The sequence below is a fragment of the Hemitrygon akajei genome, unplaced genomic scaffold, assembly GCF_048418815.1.
Source record: "Hemitrygon akajei unplaced genomic scaffold, sHemAka1.3 Scf000156, whole genome shotgun sequence".
Lineage (NCBI taxonomy): Eukaryota > Metazoa > Chordata > Chondrichthyes > Myliobatiformes > Dasyatidae > Hemitrygon > Hemitrygon akajei.
Genome location: NW_027332042.1, coordinates 958,887 through 972,354, shown reverse-complemented (window position 1 = coordinate 972,354; position 13,468 = coordinate 958,887).

Genomic DNA, 13,468 nt, shown 5'->3' with positions numbered 1-13,468 from the left:
TTGTCTCTCTCTCTCTCTCTCACTCTCACTCTCTCCGTTACCGTGAACCCCTGCATCGGTCTGCTCTTTGTCTCTCTCTTTCTCACTCTCCCTCTCTCCGTTACCATGAACCCCTGCATCGGTCTGCTCTTTATCTCTCTCTTTCTCACTCTCCCTCTCTCCGTTACCGTAAACCCCTGATTCAGTCTGCTCTTTATCTCTCTCTCTCTCACTCTCCCTCTCTCCGTTACCGTGAACCCCTGCATCGGTCTGTTCTTTGTCTCTCTCTCTCTCACTCTCCCTCTCTCCGTTACCGTGAACCCCTGCATCGGTCTGCTCTTTGTCTCTCTCTTTCTCACTCTCCCTCTCTCCGTTACCGTAAACCCCTGATTCAGTCTGCTCTTTATCTCTCTCTCTCTCATTCTCCCTCTCTCTGTTAACGTGAACCCCTGCATCGGTCTGCTCTTTGTCTCTCTCTTTCTCACTCTCCCTCTCTCTGTAACCGTGAACCCCTGCATCAGTCTGCTCTTTGTCTCTCTCTCTCTCACTCTCCCTCTCTCTGTTAACGTGAACCCCTGCATCGGTCTGCACTTTGTCTCTCTCTTTCTCACTCTCCCTCTCTCCGTTACCGTGAACCCCTGCATCAGTCTGCTCTTTGTCTCTCTCTCTCTCACTCTCCCTCTCTCCGTTACCTTGAACCCCTGCATCAGTCTGCTCTTTGTCTCTCTCTGTCTCGCTCTCCCTCTCTCCGTTACAGTGAACACCTGCATCAGTCTGCTCTTTGTCTCTCTCTTTCTCGCTCTCCCTCTCTCCGTTACCGTGAACCCCTGCATCAGTCTGCTCTTTGTCTCTCTCTCTCTCTCGCTCTCCCTCTCTCTGTTACCGTGAACCGCTGCATCAGTCCGCTCTTTGTCTCGCTCTTTCTCCCTCTCCCTCTCTCCGTTACCGTGAACCCCTGCATCTGTCTCCTCTTTGTCTCTCTCTTTCTCGTTCTCCCTCTCTCCGTTACGGTGAAGCCCTGCATCAGTCTGCTCTTTGTCTCTCTCTCTCACTCTCCCTCTCTCCGTTACCGTGAACCCCTGCATCAGTCTGCTCTTTGTCTCTCTCTTTCTCACTCTCCCTCTCTCTGTTACCGTGAAGCCCTGCATCAATCTGAAATTTGTCTCTCTCTTTCTCACTCTCCGTCTCTCCGTTACCATGAAGCCCTACATCAGTCTGCTCTTTGTCTCTCTCTTTCTCACTCTCCCTCTCTCCGTTACAGTGAACCCCTGCTTCAGTCTGCTCTCTGTATCTCTCTTTCTCACTCTCCCTCTCTCCGTTAACGTGAACCCCTGCATCGGTCTGCTCGTTGTCTCTCTTTTTGTCGCTCTCACTCTCTCCGTTACCGTAAACCCCTGCTTCAGTCTGCTCTTTTTCTCTCTCTCTCTCACTCTCCCTCTCTCCGTTACCGTGAACCCCTGCATCAGTCTGCTCTTTGTCACTTTCTTTCTCGCTCTCCCCCTCTCCGTTTCCGTGAACCCCGGCATCAGTCTGCTCTCTGTCTCTCTCTGTCTCGCTCTCCCTCTCTCCGTTACCGTGAACCCCTGCATCAGTCTGCTCTTTGTCTCTCTCTTTCTCGCTCTCCCTCTCTACGTTACCGTAACTCCCTGCATCAGTCTGCTCTTTGTCTCTCTCTCTCTCACTCTCCCTCTCTCCGTTACCGTGAACCCCTGCATCGGTCTGCTCTTTGTCTCTCTCTCCCTCACTCTCCCTCTCTCCGATACCGTGAACCCCTGCATCGGTCTGCTCTTTGTCTCTCTCTCTCTCTCTCACACTCACTCTCTCCGTTACCGTGAACCCCTGCATCGGTCTGCTCTTTGTCTCTCTCTTTCTCACTCTCCCTCTCTCCGTTACCATGAACCCCTGCATCGGTCTGCTCTTTATCTCTCTCTTTCTCACTCTCCCTCTCTCCGTTACCGTAAACCCCTGATTCAGTCTGCTCTTTATCTCTCTCTCTCTCACTCTCCCTCTCTCCGTTACCGTGAACCCCTGCATCGGTCTGTTCTTTGTCTCTCTCTCTCTCACTCTCCCTCTCTCCGTTACCGTGAACCCCTGCATCGGTCTGCTCTTTGTCTCTCTCTTTCTCACTCTCCCTCTCTCCGTTACCGTAAACCCCTGATTCAGTCTGCTCTTTATCTCTCTCTCTCTCATTCTCCCTCTCTCTGTTAACGTGAACCCCTGCATCGGTCTGCTCTTTGTCTCTCTCTTTCTCACTCTCCCTCTCTCTGTAACCGTGAACCCCTGCATCAGTCTGCTCTTTGTCTCTCTCTCTCTCACTCTCCCTCTCTCTGTTAACGTGAACCCCTGCATCGGTCTGCACTTTGTCTCTCTCTTTCTCACTCTCCCTCTCTCCGTTACCGTGAACCCCTGCATCAGTCTGCTCTTTGTCTCTCTCTCTCTCACTCTCCCTCTCTCCGTTACCTTGAACCCCTGCATCAGTCTGCTCTTTGTCTCTCTCTGTCTCGCTCTCCCTCTCTCCGTTACAGTGAACACCTGCATCAGTCTGCTCTTTGACTCTCTCTTTCTCGCTCTCCCTCTCTCCGTTACCGTGAACCCCTGCATCAGTCTGCTCTTTGTCTCTCTCTCTCTCTCACTCTCCCTCTCTCTGTTACCGTGAACCGCTGCATCAGTCCGCTCTTTGTCTCGCTCTTTCTCCCTCTCCCTCTCTCCGTTACCCTGAACCCCTGCATCTGTCTCCTCTTTGTCTCTCTCTTTCTCGTTCTCCCTCTCTCCGTTACGGTGAAGCCCTGCATCAGTCTGCTCTTTGTCTCTCTCTTTCTCACTCTCCCTCTCTCTGTTACCGTGAAGCCCTGCATCAATCTGAAATTTGTCTCTCTCTTTCTCACTCTCTGTCTCTCCGTTACCATGAAGCCCTACATCAGTCTGCTCTTTGTCTCTCTCTTTCTCACTCTCCCTCTCTCCGTTACAGTGAACCCCTGCTTCAGTCTGCTCTCTGTATCTCTCTTTCTCGCTCTCCCTATCTCCGTTACCGTGAACCCCTGTATCACTCTGCTCTTTGTCTCTCTCTCTCTCACTCTTCTTCTCTCTGTTACCGTGAACAGCTGCATCAGTCTGCTCTTTGTCTCTCTCTCTCTCACTCTTCTTCTCTCTGTTACCGTGAACACCTGCATCAGTCTGCTCTTTGTATCTATCTTTCACACTCTCGCTCTCTCCGTAACCGTGAACCCTGCATCAGTCTGCTCTTTCTCTCTCTCTCTCTCACTCTCCCTCTCTCCGTTACCGTGAACCCCTGCATCAGTCTGCTCTTTGTCTCTCTCTTTCTCGCTCTCCCTCTCTACGTTACCGTAACTCCCTGCATCAGTCTGCTCTTTGTCTCTCTCTCTCTCACTCTCCCTCTCTCCGTTACCGTGAACCCCTGCATCGGTCTGCTCTTTGTCTCTCTCTCTCTCACTCTCCCTCTCTCCGATACCGTGAACCCCTGCATCGGTCTGCTCTTTGTCTCTCTCTCTCTCTCTCACTCTCACTCTCTCCGTTACCGTGAACCCCTGCATCGGTCTGCTCTTTGTCTCTCTCTTTCTCACTCTCCCTCTCTCCGTTACCATGAACCCCTGCATCGGTCTGCTCTTTATCTCTCTCTTTCTCACTCTCCCTCTCTCCGTTACCGTAAACCCCTGATTCAGTCTGCTCTTTATCTCTCTCTCTCTCACTCTCCCTCTCTCCGTTACCGTGAACCCCTGCATCGGTCTGTTCTTTGTCTCTCTCTCTCTCACTCTCCCTCTCTCCGTTACCGTGAACCCCTGCATCGGTCTGCTCTTTGTCTCTCTCTTTCTCACTCTCCCTCTCTCCGTTACCGTAAACCCCTGATTCAGTCTGCTCTTTATCTCTCTCTCTCTCATTCTCCCTCTCTCTGTTAACGTGAACCCCTGCATCGGTCTGCTCTTTGTCTCTCTCTTTCTCACTCTCCCTCTCTCTGTAACCGTGAACCCCTGCATCAGTCTGCTCTTTGTCTCTCTCTCTCTCACTCTCCCTCTCTCTGTTAACGTGAACCCCTGCATCGGTCTGCACTTTGTCTCTCTCTTTCTCACTCTCCCTCTCTCCGTTACCGTGAACCCCTGCATCAGTCTGCTCTTTGTCTCTCTCTCTCTCACTCTCCCTCTCTCCGTTACCTTGAACCCCTGCATCAGTCTGCTCTTTGTCTCTCTCTGTCTCGCTCTCCCTCTCTCCGTTACAGTGAACACCTGCATCAGTCTGCTCTTTGTCTCTCTCTTTCTCGCTCTCCCTCTCTCCGTTACCGTGAACCCCTGCATCAGTCTGCTCTTTGTCTCTCTCTCTCTCTCGCTCTCCCTCTCTCTGTTACCGTGAACCGCTGCATCAGTCCGCTCTTTGTCTCGCTCTTTCTCCCTCTCCCTCTCTCCGTTACCGTGAACCCCTGCATCTGTCTCCTCTTTGTCTCTCTCTTTCTCGTTCTCCCTCTCTCCGTTACGGTGAAGCCCTGCATCAGTCTGCTCTTTGTCTCTCTCTCTCACTCTCCCTCTCTCCGTTACCGTGAACCCCTGCATCAGTCTGCTCTTTGTCTCTCTCTTTCTCACTCTCCCTCTCTCTGTTACCGTGAAGCCCTGCATCAATCTGAAATTTGTCTCTCTCTTTCTCACTCTCCGTCTCTCCGTTACCATGAAGCCCTACATCAGTCTGCTCTTTGTCTCTCTCTTTCTCACTCTCCCTCTCTCCGTTACAGTGAACCCCTGCTTCAGTCTGCTCTCTGTATCTCTCTTTCTCGCTCTCCCTATCTCCGTTACCGTGAACCCCTGTATCACTCTGCTCTTTGTCTCTCTCTCTCTCACTCTTCTTCTCTCTGTTACCGTGAACAGCTGCATCAGTCTGCTCTTTGTCTCTCTCTCTCTCACTCTTCTTCTCTCTGTTACCGTGAACACCTGCATCAGTCTGCTCTTTGTATCTATCTTTCACACTCTCGCTCTCTCCGTAACCGTGAACCCTGCATCAGTCTGCTCTTTCTCTCTCTCTCTCTCACTCTCCCTCTCTCTGTTACCGTGAACCCCTGCATGAGTCTGCTCTCTGTCTCTCTCTTTCTCGCTCTCCCTATCTCCGTTACCGTGAACCCCTGCATCAGTCTGCTCTTTGACTCTCTCTCTCACTCTCCTTCTCTCCGTTACCGTGAACCCCTGCATCAGTCTGCGCTTTGTCTCTCTCTCTCTCACTCTCCCTCTCTCTGTTACCGTGAACCCCTGCATCGGTCTGCACTTTGTCTCTCTCTTTCTCACTCTCCCTCTCTCCGTTACCGTGAACCCCTGCATCAGTCTGCTCTTTGTCTCTCTCTCTCTCACTCTCCCTCTCTCCGTTACCTTGAACCCCTGCATCAGTCTGCTCTTTGTCTCTCTCTGTCTCGCTCTCCCTCTCTCCGTTACAGTGAACACCTGCATCAGTCTGCTCTTTGTCTCTCTCTTTCTCGCTCTCCCTCTCTCCGTTACCGTGAACCCCTGCATCAGTCTGCTCTTTGTCTCTCTCTCTCTCTCGCTCTCCCTCTCTCTGTTACCGTGAACCGCTGCATCAGTCCGCTCTTTGTCTCGCTCTTTCTCCCTCTCCCTCTCTCCGTTACCGTGAACCCCTGCATCTGTCTCCTCTTTGTCTCTCTCTTTCTCGTTCTCCCTCTCTCCGTTACGGTGAAGCCCTGCATCAGTCTGCTCTTTGTCTCTCTCTCTCACTCTCCCTCTCTCCGTTACCGTGAACCCCTGCATCAGTCTGCTCTTTGTCTCTCTCTTTCTCACTCTCCCTCTCTCTGTTACCGTGAAGCCCTGCATCAATCTGAAATTTGTCTCTCTCTTTCTCACTCTCCGTCTCTCCGTTACCATGAAGCCCTACATCAGTCTGCTCTTTGTCTCTCTCTTTCTCACTCTCCCTCTCTCCGTTACAGTGAACCCCTGCTTCAGTCTGCTCTCTGTATCTCTCTTTCTCGCTCTCCCTATCTCCGTTACCGTGAACCCCTGCATCACTCTGCTCTTTGTCTCTCTCTCTCTCACTCTTCTTCTCTCTGTTACCGTGAACAGCTGCATCAGTCTGCTCTTTGTCTCTCTCTCTCTCACTCTTCTTCTCTCTGTTACCGTGAACACCTGCATCAGTCTGCTCTTTGTATCTATCTTTCACACTCTCGCTCTCTCCGTAACCGTGAACCCTGCATCAGTCTGCTCTTTCTCTCTCTCTCTCTCACTCTCCCTCTCTCTGTTACCGTGAACCCCTGCATCACTCTGCTCTTTGTCTCTCTCTCTCTCACTCTTCTTCTCTCTGTTACCGTGAACAGCTGCATCAGTCTGCTCTTTGTCTCTCTCTCTCTCACTCTTCTTCTCTCTGTTACCGTGAACACCTGCATCAGTCTGCTCTTTGTATCTATCTTTCACACTCTCGCTCTCTCCGTAACCGTGAACCCTGCATCAGTCTGCTCTTTCTCTCTCTCTCTCTCACTCTCCCTCTCTCTGTTACCGTGAACCCCTGCATGAGTCTGCTCTCTGTCTCTCTCTTTCTCGCTCTCCCTATCTCCGTTACCGTGAACCCCTGCATCAGTCTGCTCTTTGTCTCTCTCTCTCACTCTCCTTCTCTCCGTTACCGTGAACCCCTGCATCAGTCTGCGCTTTGTCTCTCTCTCTCTCACTCTCCCTCTCTCTGTTACCGTGAACCCCTGCATCAGTCTGCTCTTTGTCTCACTCTTTCTCACTCTCCCTATCTCCGTTAACATGAACCCTTGCATCAGTCTGCTCTCAGTCTCTCTCTTTCTCACTCTCCCTCTCTATGTTACTGTGAACCCCTGCATCAGTACGCTCTTTATCTCTCTCTTTCTCACTCTCCCTTTCTCCGTTACCGAGAACAGCTGCATCAGTCTGCTCTTTGACTCTCTCTTTCTCACTCTCCCTCTCTCTGTTACCGTGAAACCCTGCATCAATCTGCTCTTTGTCTCTCTCTTTCTCACTCTCCCTCTCTCCGTTACCGTGAACCCTGCATCAGTCTGCTCTTTCTCTCTCTCTCTCTCACTCTCCCTCTCTCTGTTACCGTGAACCCCTGCATGAGTCTGCTCTCTGTCTCTCTCTTTCTCGCTCTCCCTATCTCCGTTACCGTGAACCCATGCATCAGTCTGCTCTTTGTCTCTCTCTCTCACTCTCCTTCTCTCCGTTACCGTGAACCCCTGCATCAGTATGCGCTTTGTCTCTCTCTCTCTCACTCTCCCTCTCTCTGTTACCGTGAACCCCTGCATCAGTCTGCTCTTTGTCTCACTCTTTCTCACTCTCCCTATCTCCGTTAACATGAACCCTTGCATCAGTCTGCTCTCAGTCTCTCTCTTTCTCACTCTCCCTCTCTATGTTACTGTGAACCCCTGCATCAGTACGCTCTTTGTCTCTCTCTTTCTCACTCTCCCTTTCTCCGTTACCGAGAACTGCTGCATCAGTCTGCTCTTTGTCTCTCTCTTTCTCACTCTCCCTCTCTCCGTTACCGTGAACCCCTGCATCAGTCTACTCTTTGTCTCTCTCTCTTTCTCGCTCTCCCTCTCTCCGTTTCCGTGAACCCTTACATCAGTATGCTCTTTGTTTCTCTCTCTCTCACTCTCCCTCTCTCCGTTACCGTGAGCACCTTCATCAGTCTGCTCTTTGTCTCTCTCTTTCTCACTCTCCCTCTCTCCGTTAACGTGAACCCCTGCATCGGTCTGCTCGTTGTCTCTCGTTTTGTCGCTCTCACTCTCTCCGTTACCGTAAACCCCTGCATCAGTCTGCTCTTTTTCTCTCTCTCTCTCACTCTCCCTCTCTCCGTTACCGTGAACCCCTGCATCAGTCTGCTCTTTGTCACTTTCTTTCTCGCTCTCCCCCTCTCCGTTTCCGTGAACCCCGGCATCAGTCTGCTCACTGTCTCTCTCTGTCTCGCTCTCCCTATCTCCGTTATCGTGAACCCCTGCATCAGTCTGCTCTCAGTCTCTCTCTTTCTCACTCTCCCTCTCTATGTTACTGTGAACCCCTGCATCAGTACGCTCTTTATCTCTCTCTTTCTCACTCTCCCTTTCTCCGTTACCGAGAACAGCTGCATCAGTCTGCTCTTTGACTCTCTCTTTCTCACTCTCCCTCTCTCTGTTACCGTGAAACCCTGCATCAATCTGCTCTTTGTCTCTCTCTTTCTCACTCTCCCTCTCTCCGTTACCGTGAACCCTGCATCAGTCTGCTCTTTCTCTCTCTCTCTCACTCTCCCTCTCTCTGTTACCGTGAACCCCTGCATGAGTCTGCTCTCTGTCTCTCTCTTTCTCGCTCTCCCTATCTCCGTTACCGTGAACCCCTGCATCAGTCTGCTCTTTGTCTCTCTCTCTCACTCTCCTTCTCTCCGTTACCGTGAACCCCTGCATCAGTATGCGCTTTGTCTCTCTCTCTCTCACTCTCCCTCTCTCTGTTACCGTGAACCCCTGCATCAGTCTGCTCTTTGTCTCACTCTTTCTCACTCTCCCTATCTCCGTTAACATGAACCCTTGCATCAGTCTGCTCTCAGTCTCTCTCTTTCTCACTCTCGCTCTCTATGTTACTGTGAACCCCTGCATCAGTACGCTCTTTGTCTCTCTCTTTCTCACTCTCCCTTTCTCCGTTACCGAGAACAGCTGCATCAGTCTGCTCTTTGTCTCTCTCTTTCTCACTCTCCCTCTCTCCGTTACCGTGAACCCCTGCATCAGTCTACTCTTTGTCTCTCTCTCTTTCTCGCTCTCCCTCTCTCCGTTTCCGTGAACCCCTACATCAGTATGCTCTTTGTTTCTCTCTCTCTCACTCTCCCTCTCTCCGTTACCGTGAGCACCTTCATCAGTCTGCTCTTTGTCTCTCTCTTTCTCACTCTCCCTCTCTCCGTTAACGTGAACCCCTGCATCGGTCTGCTCGTTGTCTCTCTTTTTGTCGCTCTCACTCTCTCCGTTACCGTAAACCCCTGCTTCAGTCTGCTCTTTTTCTCTCTCTCTCTCACTCTCCCTCTCTCCGTTACCGTGAACCCCTGCATCAGTCTGCTCTTTGTCACTTTCTTTCTCGCTCTCCCCCTCTCCGTTTCCGTGAACCCCGGCATCAGTCTGCTCTCTGTCTCTCTCTGTCTCGCTCTCCCTCTCTCCGTTACCGTGAACCCCTGCATCAGTCTGCTCTTTGTCTCTCTCTTTCTCGCTCTCCCTCTCTACGTTACCGTAACTCCCTGCATCAGTCTGCTCTTTGTCTCTCTCTCTCTCACTCTCCCTCTCTCCGTTACCGTGAACCCCTGCATCGGTCTGCTCTTTGTCTCTCTCTCCCTCACTCTCCCTCTCTCCGATACCGTGAACCCCTGCATCGGTCTGCTCTTTCTCTCTCTCTCTCTCTCTCACACTCACTCTCTCCGTTACCGTGAACCCCTGCATCGGTCTGCTCTTTGTCTCTCTCTTTCTCACTCTCCCTCTCTCCGTTACCATGAACCCCTGCATCGGTCTGCTCTTTATCTCTCTCTTTCTCACTCTCCCTCTCTCCGTTACCGTAAACCCCTGATTCAGTCTGCTCTTTATCTCTCTCTCTCTCACTCTCCCTCTCTCCGTTACCGTGAACCCCTGCATCGGTCTGTTCTTTGTCTCTCTCTCTCTCACTCTCCCTCTCTCCGTTACCGTGAACCCCTGCATCGGTCTGCTCTTTGTCTCTCTCTTTCTCACTCTCCCTCTCTCCGTTACCGTAAACCCCTGATTCAGTCTGCTCTTTATCTCTCTCTCTCTCATTCTCCCTCTCTCTGTTAACGTGAACCCCTGCATCGGTCTGCTCTTTGTCTCTCTCTTTCTCACTCTCCCTCTCTCTGTAACCGTGAACCCCTGCATCAGTCTGCTCTTTGTCTCTCTCTCTCTCACTCTCCCTCTCTCTGTTAACGTGAACCCCTGCATCGGTCTGCACTTTGTCTCTCTCTTTCTCACTCTCCCTCTCTCCGTTACCGTGAACCCCTGCATCAGTCTGCTCTTTGTCTCTCTCTCTCTCACTCTCCCTCTCTCCGTTACCTTGAACCCCTGCATCAGTCTGCTCTTTGTCTCTCTCTGTCTCGCTCTCCCTCTCTCCGTTACAGTGAACACCTGCATCAGTCTGCTCTTTGTCTCTCTCTTTCTCGCTCTCCCTCTCTCCGTTACCGTGAACCCCTGCATCAGTCTGCTCTTTGTCTCTCTCTCTCTCTCACTCTCCCTCTCTCTGTTACCGTGAACCGCTGCATCAGTCCGCTCTTTGTCTCGCTCTTTCTCCCTCTCCCTCTCTCCGTTACCCTGAACCCCTGCATCTGTCTCCTCTTTGTCTCTCTCTTTCTCGTTCTCCCTCTCTCCGTTACGGTGAAGCCCTGCATCAGTCTGCTCTTTGTCTCTCTCTTTCTCACTCTCCCTCTCTCTGTTACCGTGAAGCCCTGCATCAATCTGAAATTTGTCTCTCTCTTTCTCACTCTCTGTCTCTCCGTTACCATGAAGCCCTACATCAGTCTGCTCTTTGTCTCTCTCTTTCTCACTCTCCCTCTCTCCGTTACAGTGAACCCCTGCTTCAGTCTGCTCTCTGTATCTCTCTTTCTCGCTCTCCCTATCTCCGTTACCGTGAACCCCTGCATCAGTCTGCTCTTTGTCTCTCTCTCTCTCACTCTTCTTCTCTCTGTTACCGTGAACACCTGCATCAGTCTGCTCTTTGTATCTATCTTTCACACTCTCGCTCTCTCCGTAACCGTGAACCCTGCATCAGTCTGCTCTTTCTCTCTCTCTCTCTCACTCTCCCTCTCTCCGTTACCGTGAACCCCTGCATCAGTCTGCTCTTTGTCTCTCTCTCTCACTCTCCTTCTCTCCGTTACCGTGAACCCCTGCATCAGTCTGCGCTTTGTCTCTCTCTCTCTCACTCTCCCTCTCTCTGTTACCGTGAACCCCTGCATCAGTCTGCTCTTTGTCTCACTCTTTCTCACTCTCCCTATCTCCGTTAACATGAACCCTTGCATCAGTCTGCTCTCAGTCTCTCTCTTTCTCACTCTCCCTCTCTATGTTACTGTGAACCCCTGCATCAGTACGCTCTTTATCTCTCTCTTTCTCACTCTCCCTTTCTCCGTTACCGAGAACAGCTGCATCAGTCTGCTCTTTGACTCTCTCTTTCTCACTCTCCCTCTCTCTGTTACCGTGAAACCCTGCATCAATCTGCTCTTTGTCTCTCTCTTTCTCACTCTCCCTCTCTCCGTTACCGTGAACCCTGCATCAGTCTGCTCTTTCTCTCTCTCTCTCTCACTCTCCCTCTCTCTGTTACCGTGAACCCCTGCATGAGTCTGCTCTCTGTCTCTCTCTTTCTCGCTCTCCCTATCTCCGTTACCGTGAACCCATGCATCAGTCTGCTCTTTGTCTCTCTCTCTCACTCTCCTTCTCTCCGTTACCGTGAACCCCTGCATCAGTATGCGCTTTGTCTCTCTCTCTCTCACTCTCCCTCTCTCTGTTACCGTGAACCCCTGCATCAGTCTGCTCTTTGTCTCACTCTTTCTCACTCTCCCTATCTCCGTTAACATGAACCCTTGCATCAGTCTGCTCTCAGTCTCTCTCTTTCTCACTCTCCCTCTCTATGTTACTGTGAACCCCTGCATCAGTACGCTCTTTGTCTCTCTCTTTCTCACTCTCCCTTTCTCCGTTACCGAGAACTGCTGCATCAGTCTGCTCTTTGTCTCTCTCTTTCTCACTCTCCCTCTCTCCGTTACCGTGAACCCCTGCATCAGTCTACTCTTTGTCTCTCTCTCTTTCTCGCTCTCCCTCTCTCCGTTTCCGTGAACCCTTACATCAGTATGCTCTTTGTTTCTCTCTCTCTCACTCTCCCTCTCTCCGTTACCGTGAGCACCTTCATCAGTCTGCTCTTTGTCTCTCTCTTTCTCACTCTCCCTCTCTCCGTTAACGTGAACCCCTGCATCGGTCTGCTCGTTGTCTCTCGTTTTGTCGCTCTCACTCTCTCCGTTACCGTAAACCCCTGCATCAGTCTGCTCTTTTTCTCTCTCTCTCTCACTCTCCCTCTCTCCGTTACCGTGAACCCCTGCATCAGTCTGCTCTTTGTCACTTTCTTTCTCGCTCTCCCCCTCTCCGTTTCCGTGAACCCCGGCATCAGTCTGCTCTCTGTCTCTCTCTGTCTCGCTCTCCCTATCTCCGTTATCGTGAACCCCTGCATCAGTCTGCTCTTTGTCTCTCTCTCTCTCACTCTCCTTCTCTCCGTTACCGTGAACCCCTGCATCAGTCTGCTCTTTGTCTCTCTCTCTTTCTCACTCTCCCTCTCTGCATTACCGTGAACCTCTGCATCAGTCTGCTCTTTGTCTCTCTCTCTCTCACTCTCCCTCTCTCCGTTACCGTGAACCCCTGCATCGGTCTGCTCTTTGTCTCTCTCTCTCTCACTCTCCCTCTCTCCGATACCGTGAACCCCGGCATCGGTCTGCTCTTTGTCTCTCTCTCTCTCTCTCACTCTCACTCTCTCCGTTACCGTGAACCCCTGCATCAGTCTGCTCTTTGTCTCTCTCTTTCTCACTCTCCCTCTCTCCGTTACCGTAAACCCCTGATTCAGTCTGCTCTTTATCTCTCTCTCTCTCACTCTCCCTCTCTCCGTTACCGTGAACCCCTGCATCGGTCTGTTCTTTGTCTCTCTCTCTCTCACTCTCCCTCTCTCCGTTACCGTGAACCCCGGCATCGGTCTGCTCTTTGTCTCTCTCTTTCTCACTCTCCCTCTCTCCGTTACCGTAAACCCCTGATTCAGTCTGCTCTTTATCTCTCTCTCTCTCACTCTCCCTCTCTCCATTACCGTGAAACCCTGCATCGGTCTGCTCTTTGTCTCTCTCTCTCTCACTCTCCCTCTCTCCGTTACCGTGAACCCCTGCTTCGGTCTGCTCTTTGTCTCTCTCTTTTTCGCTCTCCCTATCTCCGTTACCGTAAACCCCTGCATCAGTCTGCTCTTTGTCTCTCTCTTTCTCACTCTCCCTTTCTCCGTTACCGTGAAACCCTGCATCAGTCTGCTCTTTGTCTCTCTCTTTCTCACTCTCCCTCTCTCCGTTACCGTAAACCCCTGCATCAGTCTGCTCTTTGTCTCTCTCTCTCTCACTCTCCCTCTCTCTGTTACCGTGAACCGCTGCATCAGTCCGCTCTTTGTCTCGCTATTTCTCCCTCTCCCTCTCTCCGTTACCGTGAACCCCTGCATCTGTCTCATCTTTGTCTCTCTCTTTCTCGTTCTCCCTCTCTCCGTTACTGTGAAGCCCTGCATCAGTCTGCTCTTTGTCTCTCTCTCTCACTCTCCCTCTCTCCATTACCGTGAACACCTGCATCAGTCTGCTCTTTGTCTCTCTCTCTCTCACTCTCCCTCTCTCCGTTACCGTGAACCCCTGCATCAGTCTGCTCTTTGTCACTTTCTTTCTCGCTCTCCCCCTCTCCGTTTCCGTGAACGCCGGCATCAGTCTGCTCTCTGTCTCTCTCTGTCTCGCTCTCCCTATCTCCGTTACCGTG